At 41.1% G+C, this 12,370-nt stretch overlaps 1 protein-coding gene across 1 annotated transcript in view; it reads left to right on the top strand.

Moving 5' to 3' along the window:
• Window positions 1-12,370, top strand: part of GRIK2 (glutamate ionotropic receptor kainate type subunit 2) — a 1,523,718-nt gene that overhangs the window by 328,098 nt on the left and 1,183,250 nt on the right. The window lies entirely within an intron of this gene.

Raw genomic sequence — 12,370 nt, 5'->3', positions numbered from 1 at the left:
CACCCACAAGGTAAGCCCTAAAGGGTGAAAGGGCATGATATTTAAAAAGAAGGACTTGTGTACTTATGTTTTGCAGGCACTGACAGCGAAACAAAAACTCCAAAGGTTTTTTTTCACTATAGCAAGGCTTTCTCTTCCATAGACTAACACCAGCTTACCTTATTTCACTTAGTAAGTGATAACTTCTGTTTGGGAGCGGATAGGGAAATACTTCTTCCACTCATTTGAATTATAATTTAAAATCTGTTTTAATGGTAAAGTCAGATTTTAATTCACTATTCTGAAAATAGTAGTCTTAGAAAATTGGCACTTTTCAGCCTCAACCTGATTTTCCTTTCTTCCAGTGTCCCGGGTCACATGACTGGAGGACTACATTGACTTCTGAAGCTGCCTGCCCTTTCAGTAGAAAATGCAGCACTCACCTGGGCCTGTCTGCCCTTTATCCCCCTAGACAGTTTGCGGTCAAGCCAGTGGAAGGGGAAATACTGACCAGAAACATTTAGAGGTAGCCAAAGCAAACGCCCCTGCCACACACACATAGGCTGAAACTGGGTAAATATTTGCCACCCTCAGAACCTCTCATGAGAACACTCCTGGACCTCTCAAAGATTCAGAAGAAGGACTGCACTGCTGTCTGAAGAAGAAAGACTTGGCCTGCTTGCCCTAAACCCAGGATCCTAAGAAGTGCTACAGTGACACAACAAGCTTCTCGAGGCCTCTTCTGCTTCCCAGCTAACTAGACCAAAATGGACCAGACCAGGTCCCCTCTGCTAACCTCTGTGAGAGTGAGTTCTGACCACCGAGTTGGTGTCCTCAAGGTCCTGGACCCTTGTGCGGGGGCATGGTGTACTCCTCCCTGCACAACTGAAGATTGCATCTGATCCAAAACAGCAATATGCATGACCGACCCAGATTCTCGCATTGTAGCACCTCGCACCTCCCGATCCCAACTTCACTGGATTCAATGAAGAGCAGCACAGACCAATGCAGTGTCACTTGTTGAAGTATCTCTCAGCTCCTCATTGATGGCTTCACCAGAAACGATGCAGTGTGGTGCAGACTAGTGCAGGACATTGCTTCGCAGAACCTTGCAGCTCCTATCAGTTGCTTCACTGAAACTGACAAGACATGGCACAGACCGAATCAGGACCTCGCATTGCAGCACCACACATCTCCTGTTTATGGTATCACTGGATCCAACTTAGCACAAATACCAGCAGACTGCATCTGGATCCGTACCCAACAGGTACTCTATTACGGTCAGCTTGAACTTTGACTTTGTCCCAATTGCGGCACGACCAGGCACGTGCAGTTGGTACTTCATGCCCTTTTTGATGCTTTTTCCCTTGAACCATAAAAACCATAATAACTGAATACTCCAATTCTATTAGTGTTTTTTTTATCAGTTATCTCTGTTTTTCAAAATTGGTTTAGGATTATCCTTCTGTTGTGTTTCACTTTATTACTGATTGAACGCTGCATAAATTCTTAACACATTGCCTCTAAGTTAAGCTTGATAGCTTTTGTGGCAAACTACTAGAGGTTTGTTTGGTGACTTTTGAGTTTCACCCTGACAATGATTGTATTTATTACTTGAATGGGGTTCACACACTTCTCAACTAATAACCCAATTTCTTACTTCACTATTGAAGGGAAACATAATCTGACATGTATTTAGTTTTTTCCAGAACTCATATTGTGATATTTGACCACTAAGTAAGTAGATGTAACTGTAGCCAAAGGTCTGTGCTTAGGAAAGATGTATTGAGTTACAACGATCGTGCGTAATTAAACCACCCTATTCTTCTAGTCTACTGTTCCTACAGCTCTAAACCAAATATCCATCCCAAATATATCGAGACTGGCCACAGTGGGTTCATGTTTCAAAAGAATATGTAGGTGCAGCTTTCAATTGTTATCCCTGTGATACCATTTTTTTTAAGGATGTTTTTAAAAAACTCCAGTGGCAGTACTCTGAAATAGAGAAAATACCCTGATACTTGTGGACTCCATTGATTTGACAGCTGACCATTACCGAAAAAATGAAAAGGAAATATGTTGTATTACTGAGGTTCAATGTAAGAAATCCTAACATATAAATCAGAGACCTTTGGCAGTCAAAATTATAAACTTCACCAAATCAAAACTCAAGTGAGAAAGCCAGTTTGTTGCAATGGAGAAAAGAGCTGGGTGGCAAGAGGTATGTGCCCATGAATTTCACAAAACCTCAGTAATGTGCCAATGATTACAACTCAAAGGCATATCAACAACCCTCATTATTCATCATGCCCATGTACATAGCACCTTGTGTGGGCATTGGCAAAATTAACACGCCCATGTCTACTCAGAAATTAGCTACACAAATAAGAAACTACAAAAAAAGAATGCTGATAAGCAAGACCGCAAAAGCACAGTGCACAAAAGGTAGCAACATAATGATAACCCTCAAGTAACACCATAAAGCCCAAACTAAACCTACAGCACCACTCTTTAAAGGACAGTCTGCCAAAATGTCAAGACAGTATCACCCCTGAATCTGCCATGTACAACTGCAAGAAGCAGTTTGAGAAACACAAAGCCTCTTAAAATTGTGAACTTCCAGCTCTGACATTAATTAATGTCTCCACAATTTTGCTGTCAATCCCATAGGCTTCAGGAACATAGAAGATCGTCAATGCTGTCAGCGGGGACACTACTATGGACACCAGCTCAAGAAACAGTGACCACCAAAAGATTTCAACATAAAGGCCATCAGAACGAGCAAAGTTGGCAGTCACAATGGACAAAATGTTTTTTTCTTGCACAGTAAATACAGCCTCATATGAAGCTTCTATTCAAACCTAAAGCACAGTCTTCTGTAAAGATATAAGTAGTGTTAACTGCCAGCTGTCTTGCTCCGAACACAGTTACATGTTGTCACAACTAATTCTAGTGCAGAGATGGATTCCGCACATAGCCAATAAGACTTTATAAGAAATTTCTTGCAGTATTATGCAACTGTAATTGAAAAAGTAAAAATTTGCAGAGGTCCATTTGGCCGACTCAAACACGAAATCTGCCTTTCTGATCTCAATTGAGGGATGGTAGGCTAGAAATTAAAGAATGTGCACCTGGCTTCTTAGTACAGGTCATTCTGTATCCCAGAACGAGGCACTCACAATAAGAACCTCTGCTGCATTCCTAATGATAACACTCTTTTTCCAGATGTAGTGTGTTTTTCGTCCACACTTATAGTGTACTTTTTCCTTTTTTGCTATAAACTGATGTAGCTACATGGCCCTTTTTAAATGATCACCCACATTTTTTGGACTGATGCTGCTGTTTTTTGTCTTTGTGCGCTGGGACTATGCTATAAGTCACACCTAAGCAGGCCATAAATGCCCATCAGGCAGGGTACATGATATCTAAAAGTAGGACATGTAAAAGTTTAATTTTAAACACGTCTTTACAACGACAATGCCCAAAAACTAGCAGGGTAAGCTGTTCCATAGGAAAGCTTAGGGATACATTATTATGTATTATGTTATTAAAGTTATCCCACCTAGGAACCAGATAAAAAATTTAATTTATGGACTTTTTAAAATATTTATTATAAATCCAATTCCTTGGTAAAGTAGGATTTGTTTGTTCCAAAAGGTAGTTTTAAAAAGGAACCATTTACCTGCCTAAAGCCTCAAGAAGGCCATTTGCATGAACTTCCAACTGTTACCCAGGAACTGAACTGCTACTTGATGAGGTGTGAGTTTGCTCCAAGAGCTGAGACAAGGGCATTGGTGTGGGGAGGTGTCCTGTTTGTCTGACAGGATGATCATCTAGGCAGTGCTCAGTAACTTAATTTTCTTCAAAGGGGCCTGCCCTGCCATAGGCAGATGTAGCTCACACCTGGGCCTGCACCCTTTATTGTCCTCCTAGCTAGCCATGTACCAGTTCCAAAGGTAAAGGAACAGCCCCCAGAACTAGTTTTGAGTGACCACATGGAAGGGATTTCTAATTTCCCTGACCACACCTCTAGGGTGGACACAGGAGCCCTGCACATGGGAAAAGGGTTCTGCCAGGTTGAATTTATGTAGAGAGCTGACCTCTGGGATTTGGTGCCTTAGGACACACAGAAACAGCTGCAAAAGTGTTTAGTTTTACCCTTGGAAACTTTTCCCTATGGGATATGGAGGGAAAAGTAGTCACCCCCATCCACAGGCTAATGCCGATCAGGAGTGTGGTACCCCTGATAACCCTCTTCAGATCACCGCTAGACCTGTGGAAGACATATGAAGGACTGCATCTGCTGTTGAGACCTGTGTGGAGTAGACATGCTCCAATTTATACCCAGGACAAAGTAGTGTCTCCACAGGTCAGTTGGCTGTCCTTCTGTTAAGCTACATGGACAGAAAAGCTGCAAGAAGCCTCCTTTCCTCGAAGAACCTAGCTGTCAAATTTCTACTGGATCTACACTAGATCCGGCTTGTGGTTTCTGTTGGAGTAAGTCCTAACCCCCAAGTGCTGTTCCTGCAGTCCTGGAATCCCTGGGTGGTGTCAGAGTGTACTCCTCCTGCCCAAACCTAAAAAGCTGGGCCTGAAAATCATTTTGATATCTTTTTGTCTGTAGAACTGTTGAGGGACCGGGACCAATGTGCCAGCAGCAAATCTAATTCAATGGGTCTGATGCCAACCACTATCCGACTTTGATTACCTTTTTCGGCTACTGCATGCAGCCTTGCCCAACTGAAGAAACCCAACTTCCAGGAAACAGTCTAAGTCCGAAGGAAGAAATCATCACCAGGTCAGATGCCAAGCAACACCCAATCAATGTTGATGGCTTCCTGGGTGCAAACTCTGGACTTGTCTTGTTCCGAGCTTTTTCCACCTTCGTCGATGATTTTACTAAGATCTCATCCTTCATCAACCCATTGCAGATGAGCCCATCCTTCGAAACCAGTCTGCAGCCTTGCCTGCTTAGGACTCTACCTTCTTGAATAAAGTTCTGTGTCTGAAAGTAACCCAACCTGGCCCTTGTATCCAACTCGCACTCCACCCCATTCGGCCCCAAACCTTACCCTTGTCCCAGTCTAGTGTGACCAGATGCCTGCAGTTGGTGCTTTGTGCTTTTTAACACTATTTTTATTTTACATTTTAAAACATTCATATCGAAAGCCTCTGAAAACCTGAAAGATATGGTAGTGTCGGACGCTCCCTCATCACACTCAGCAGGGGGCACTATCATTTTGCATTATGCCACCGGATACTGACAAACCAGTCAACTGATGTTTGCAACGCCGATTTTGGGAGTCATTTTGCCTTAACACAACAAAATGTGTCCACTTAAATTCGTCATATTCTATGAAGTGTTGCTTGCATTTTATTTTACATATGTGTTATTACTTTACAGGGCATGTGACAAAAACAAATGCCACCAGGAAACCTCTAAACAATATGTGTCGAGCGGCACTATGTAATAATGTTAATTCTCTGTAATATCCTACAAAACTCCTACTTTTTAGAGAGACCTCTTTAATTCTATCTTTAGATTTAATTATGTTTCCCGTAATTGCAGAGCATAGCAGTAAACCCTTTAAGGAAAATAGTGTTGTTGAAACTGGCTTTACTTGCGTTAAAAGCCTGGTTTCCAAACAGCGCGTGTGCCTTCCATTAGAAGTCACGGACACAATGACATTACTGATAATAACAGTGCTAATAATTACGGGGAGCAGCACCCTTTCTGAAACTCCAGGCAGCAGCGCCTTTCCTTCCTCGCTCTTTCGTGTACAAAGGCGCAGCAATTCAGGTTCAACAGCCATTTTCTCTTTGTATTTCAATTTCTGGATGATGAAGGGTTAGCGGGCATTGGCTGGAGACCAGACGGCATGTTCTTTTTCCTTTTTTTTTTTTTTTTTTAAACGTGTGTTTAACACTGGGATGGGAAGAGCCAAAGGCGGCCTTATTTCCCATTTGTATTTGGTGAATTGTGTCGTTCTGAAAGCTTCGATTTGATTGCAGAAGCAAACGGCCTTGCATTGAAAAAAAATTCAGAGGCAAGCTTTTTTTCTTTAATTCAAGAGGATCAAACAATAATGGGCTGTTCACTGCACGATGAATGGAACAGAATAGCAGCAAGGACAAGGCCAGTACCAGGACGAGAAATAAACAAATAAGTACATAAATAAATAAAAATATATATATAAAATATATACGTGTGTGAGTATATGTATATATATATATATATATATATATATATATATATATATATATATATATATATATATATATATATTCTTTTTTTTCTGGTAACACGGTGTTTGTTGGTTTGATAATTATTTAGAAAAGTCTGCAAAAACGTACTACTGTACATTGGAAAATGGCCGCTTGACTGTCTTTACCTGATTCTGCATTGACTGCCTCTTGTTCCACATTAGCATTTTACATTGTGAGGAAGCCATTTTGCGCTCCACGAATGACCCGGCGTTTTCCGCAGGGCAACGTAAACACGTTTGTTTTCAGTGGATTCTTCTGATACAAACACATGGTTGAATACACCTTTGTTCAACCACGTGCATGGGGGATTGGTGGGGGGGGGGCACTGTGGTAGAGTAAAACGAGATGACAAAAAGAGTCCTGATTGTGAAAGGTTTCAGGACGGAGAAGAAGAATGTAGTAGGGTCACCTATGTGGCACTTCAGTAAAAGAGACAATACTCTACCCAAAAGTAGACTGTGCTCTTTGACGCAGGAAATGATAGACTTGATGCCTGCATATCCCAGCCAGAGGCATATGAGGCATCAATACTATGAGTAATACTCCATGAAAGAAATAGAACTGCCAACCTATACTACCACCAAACAGAAGAAAAATCAGGATGCTGGCTATTCTGAATGCTTAATGTGGTCTGGTTCCGACCAAACATTTATATCTATCTCTAAGTATTAGACTTTCTGCACCTTTTGTTGGTAATGTTCTGCCAGCATCTTCTCATGAAGGCCATAGCTGATTTATCTCAAATATATGAGGCATAAAAAATAAAATATTAGACCACACGCCACATTTACCACAGTATTTTAAGATTAGAGTGCTCGGACCTTATCCTTCAGGGTTGCTTATTCAGGGTTGAAAGGTTTCTTAAGATGTTATGCATTAGAAAATGTTTCTTGAAATTTATACGTCATACAATCTCTGAAAATATACAGGAACACGTTGCTACTGCAAATGGACGTGTAGTAAGTAAGTCATTTGTTTTAGCAAGAGCCTTTTTCCCTACACCATGGTCTAAGAGCTGATTTAAAACTGATGGTTTAGACATGGTAGTGTTTCTTCAACCATGTCTTCAATTGTTAGCCACAATCACCATTGGAGGAAAATCTTCAGTTATTTGTTGAATAAGGGAATATCAATGCTGTGTCATGAGTACATGTCCATGTTTGCCAAAAAAGGGTTTCCCATAGCAGTGGCATAACATAGGCTGCCGCAACCCCTGCGGTGTGGGGCGGGGGGGCAAAGCTCCAAATCCCCTCAGCACAGTACTCTGGCCCGGAGAGCTCCTGATTGAGTCTTGAGGGGACTCCGCCACATACCTTGCAGGGGTCTCCTCAAGTTTCCACTGTTCCTTTGGGATCAATTCAAGCAATTGACTTCCCAAATAACGTTAAACAGTCACTATTTGCAATGCATGTTTATGTATAGAACATATATATTAGGCATCTCTTGACACCATTGCCTTGGCATTCTTACTTGTCAATGGGACAGTCGAAAAATTGATCCCTGTAGCAAACCCATTTTTGACAAACATTTTACAATGTACCAGGTTTCAAGAGGTTATTCTGGTATCCCCAGCTAACCGTTGATAAGTACATGGCCAAGCAGAGTCGTGCCTCTCATGCTTACTGTATCTTGTGTCCGGTGTGTCTTTTCTGTTATGGCACATGTACTGGTATGTCTACACCCTCTTGAAGGCAAGGTGCATCAAATGGATGATGCTTTTGTATACAGTGGAGCCAACAGCTATCATGGAAGCCCTTTCTACTTGTAGAATCTGCGTTGTTTCAGAGGGAAGTTTGCACGCAATGCCTCCCCTTGTTTGACTGTATCTGTGGCAATCAATATTTCATAGACAATAAATATGATACATCCCAGTCATCTGCAGAAACTCTCTAAAGACAGGAACTGCTCCAGTATCATAGCGGAGTAGCACATTTTTCATTCTTCATGCAAACCTTTTTTTCCAGTGGCCTCCCCCTCTTCTGGTGTTTGTTCAGAGTAGGCGTGCCATTGAGAGAAAAAAGCTGCCAGTTTACCATCTTTGGCTACGTTCAAACCATTCCTCTTTAAAGGAGCACTTGGTAGGGGTTGTGAGGCATGCTCGCTGCTTTAATGGTGACAACATGTGTATGAATGCAGCTGTACATGAGCCTCTAGCTTAACTAGTGAAAGTTGTGATGGTGGAGTCGTAGGGGTGTAGTTCTCCCTAAATTTGTGACCTCCATGCTGGTTTACAATGCTTGTTGTATCTTCAATTGCGTTTTATTTGAGTTCTTGCCATATTAAGAACTTTGTTTGGCAGGTCTTGGTGCCTTTTCTCATTTACATTTGGATCACATAGGGGAGTTTGTACTCTGATGGGTTTGTTTGTATAGTTAGTGTGGTTATAAAAAGCAGAAATGTCTTGCATTTTTGGGTCTTATTTTGAGTCTGTGATTGCCGCCTACCCTTACCTTTGTGGGAGTGTTTATGCAAATATGATTAGCCTCATAACGCTTAATATGCAATTAATCTTGATGAAGAACACAACTCATTTGTCACTTATAAGAGCTAACAATTGTCCAGGGATGAGGTGGTTTTGGGAAAAGATGACGAGGATTACATCAAACCTGATCCATACTGTGGTTCCACCCACCCCAGAATATTGTCTGCTAGGAATCCAACCCAGAGCCAAAGGGGATAAGTATCGCCACAGGTTTCTTGACCTGGCGTTCTTGTTGGGTGAGCGCCAGACCACGATGATGTGGAAATCTCTGGCTGTATCTGACATGATGGTCTGGCTTCATACTCTGCTGCAGTGGGCGAGAGCCGAGGTGGTGATGATGAAGGAGACTCGACGGAGAGGATGGGCTGAACTTGAGCTCACAATATGGGACATGTACATGCATAAATTGGAGGCAAAGACTTTGGCGACAAAGGATTTCACTAGGCCCCCGTAGTTGAGACAGTGCAGAGACACATATGTAGATATATATATATGTATATATTATATATATATATATATATATATATATATTCACTGAAAAAACCATAGGTTTCACACATGTTATAGTTAGCTGGACATTTTACTGATAAAAAACCAATGAAATTCCCCCGTTATAGTTACTGTAGGCAACTATAACTCACGCGACCGCAATCCTCTGCTGATGCTAATACTGTGTTTAGACACTTATTTGCCCATATCTTCTTCCATTTAATTTTAGCTATACATATATTACAAATATTTTTTTTTCATAAAGACACATATGTCATCAGCAGAGGATTACGGTCGCGTGAGTTATAGTTGCCTACAGTAACTATAACGGGGGAATTTCATTGGTTTTTTATCAGTAAAATGTCCAGCTAACTATAACATGTGTGAAACCTATGGTTTTTTCAGTGAATTAGCAAGGTTTTTTAAATGCTATTTCCTAACTATAACGTGTGTGAAACCTATGGTTTTTTCAGTGAATTTGTACGGTTTTTTAAATGCTAAGTTACTTTACGCCATTTGTGGCGTGCCTTTCCACTTAACGCAGTTTGTTCCGTGCACGGTTTTTATCAACTTTAATAAGCCCTGTACATTTGGTGGCCTTCGGCCACCAAAAGCACAGGGGGTGAGGTCAATGTGGATAGTGTTTTTTTTATTTCGATTTTATAATTTCATGTTGCCAAAATTACGTTTTTTTTCTCTATTAATAAGCCCTGCACATTTGGTGGCCTGCACAGGGGGTGGGGTAAGTGTGGATAGTGTTTTTTTTATTTTTATTTTTTTACCGTAAGCGTACGGTAAGCTTACGGTAAGCGTACGGTAAGCGTACGGTAAGCGTACCCCGCGAAATTGCCGAAAAAAAAATAAAACCGTTTTTGCTCTTGGGGGATGTTTGGGGACTCCCTCAACATGACTATGTGGGAGGGAGTTGTCAAAACAGCCCCGTAACATGTTTTTGGCCATCATGTTTGATAAACAACACTCAGTGCGAGAGACAAAATGGCGGACGCCGCTTCCTGGTTTCGGCCGATTCGAATGTTTACTAAGATCTAAGAGCCAATCAGAATCGCGCTCGCGCACGCCACCGTAAGCTTACGGTAAGCGTACGGTAAGCGTACCGTAAGCGTACCGTAAGCGGGCTCAGATATATATATTGATTTAAAGGCTATTTTCTCAGAATCTACTGAACAGATTTACACCAAACCTACAAAAGGCACTTCCTTGACCTAGGGACTACCTCTCTGCCAAATTTCTAGTAATTCTGTTCAGCCGTTCGGGCTGTAGCTCGTTCTAAAGGTCCTATGGAAAAATGCATGGGAAAAACGCGTTTTGGGACCCCCCTTTTATCTCAGCCCCCGCTTGACGAATCCCCCCGAGACTTTCAGGGTAGGAGCGGAGCGTAGCGCCCCACCTATTTTGAGAAATTCGCGAGGATTCGTCGACCGGCGCCAAAGTTATTCAAAATAGAATGTTGAGGTTTTCCTATGGAAACGTGGTCCTAACTATAACTACCTACTGGCGACCGCCAGTAGGTAATATATATATATATATATATATATATATATATATACACAAAAATACATACGAGAGATGGGGTAAGATGGCTCATGGGGTGAAGATGGGCACAGCAACTACTTGGTAACATGGTTTGTTAAATCTGTAATATAAAATGGGATTAAGCAGACTTTAACTACCTGCGTGGGGTGGGCGTGATGGAACCGTGAAGGGATCAATGGACTGGATATATAAGTAGTTGAAGGGTAATGTGATAAGATATGGTACTGTTAGAAAGAGTTGGTGGTCTTATGGGGGCAGGTTGTTGGAGCTCTGATACTGCTGTAGCTATGTTGTTGCTTATAACACTAATAAAGACACCCAAGAAAAAAAAAGAGTTAGCATTAATTGGTGATCACAAGGGAAAGGACAAATGGCAAAATCAAGCTTCATTTCCAATTCACTTTGTAGTTCGTACCGTGTTTTTTCATAGCAGCGTATACGAGTCCCTCTTTCTGGCTGAACTTCTTCGCTGGCCAGTTTTAATATTCTATAGTGTTATTTTACCGGTTAAGTTTACTTTATATGCCTTCTCAAATTATTCTGTTTGCAGAAGTAATACTACACGTGTAATTGTATAATTACAAACAGGTTTCAGAGGGAGCAGTGGAGATTTTTCCCTATTAAAGTATTTTTCAATGACAATTCCTTAGCTGTACTTACAAAACAAATTATTCAACCCACAACTCATGTGCAACTATCTTGAAGATCAAAATGTTTAAAAAATACAGTATGCCCCTAACGAGCTTACTGCGCGTCAAAGGTAAATAAAAAAAGTCATCTTTTTGACAAGCCCAGAATTATTCAATCAAATGAAAAATATCTGGGTTCAGTATTATGGTTCAAGTTAAAGGTAATTCCAGGGCCCAGGGCACAAAGCCATTTCCACAACTAAGTTTAAAGTAAATGGGCAAGTGGCGCAAATTAGCAGTGCAAATTCATGTTTTGTATTCCTAAAATGTGAATTTACATTTGTGAACTGATTTAGTTTCACATAATAATATACCACTATGTTGCACCATTGCTTAGTAGTAAATCAGCTCTGGGCGTTCCAGGGTGGAAATGGCATGTTTGGTTCACGAACACTCACAAACATGAGTTTGTGGGCACTCACAAACCCTTTCCAAGGTTACTTTCACTGAGAATGTTATCTAAGATTCGGTCTTGTTTGAAGAAGGGGGTAATTTCCATTGCAGGATGGGAATAGGGGTGGAACACCCTTAAAATCATCGTGGTACTAGGAAATGGGTTTCTCCTGCGTAAAAATATTTACACAAATAGCACGTCCAAATTCCATTTTGCTACGCTTTTACACATATGTAAATCTGCACAACATATATCTAAATGTTTATGCATCTGAGGATTCTGGAATTCTTTGAAAATTCAAAAAAACTAGGTCATCTTCTCCAAACACAGGTAAACCTATGGGCATAGATGTACAAATGATTTGGTGAACAAGACCCACAGTCGCACCAAGTCACTATCTCACATTTTACAAGTGCATGATTATTTTCAGAGCATTATTAATGAAATGGGATTTGGAATATTATTTTGAGAATATTTAACCGGAGACTTCATTGTAGAGAAGGTGTAAGAACGGCC

This window comes from Triturus cristatus, chromosome 6 (genome assembly GCF_964204655.1).
Source record: "Triturus cristatus chromosome 6, aTriCri1.1, whole genome shotgun sequence".
NCBI classification, from domain to species: Eukaryota; Metazoa; Chordata; class Amphibia; order Caudata; family Salamandridae; genus Triturus; species Triturus cristatus.
This window is presented reverse-complemented; position numbering and strand designations above follow the sequence as displayed.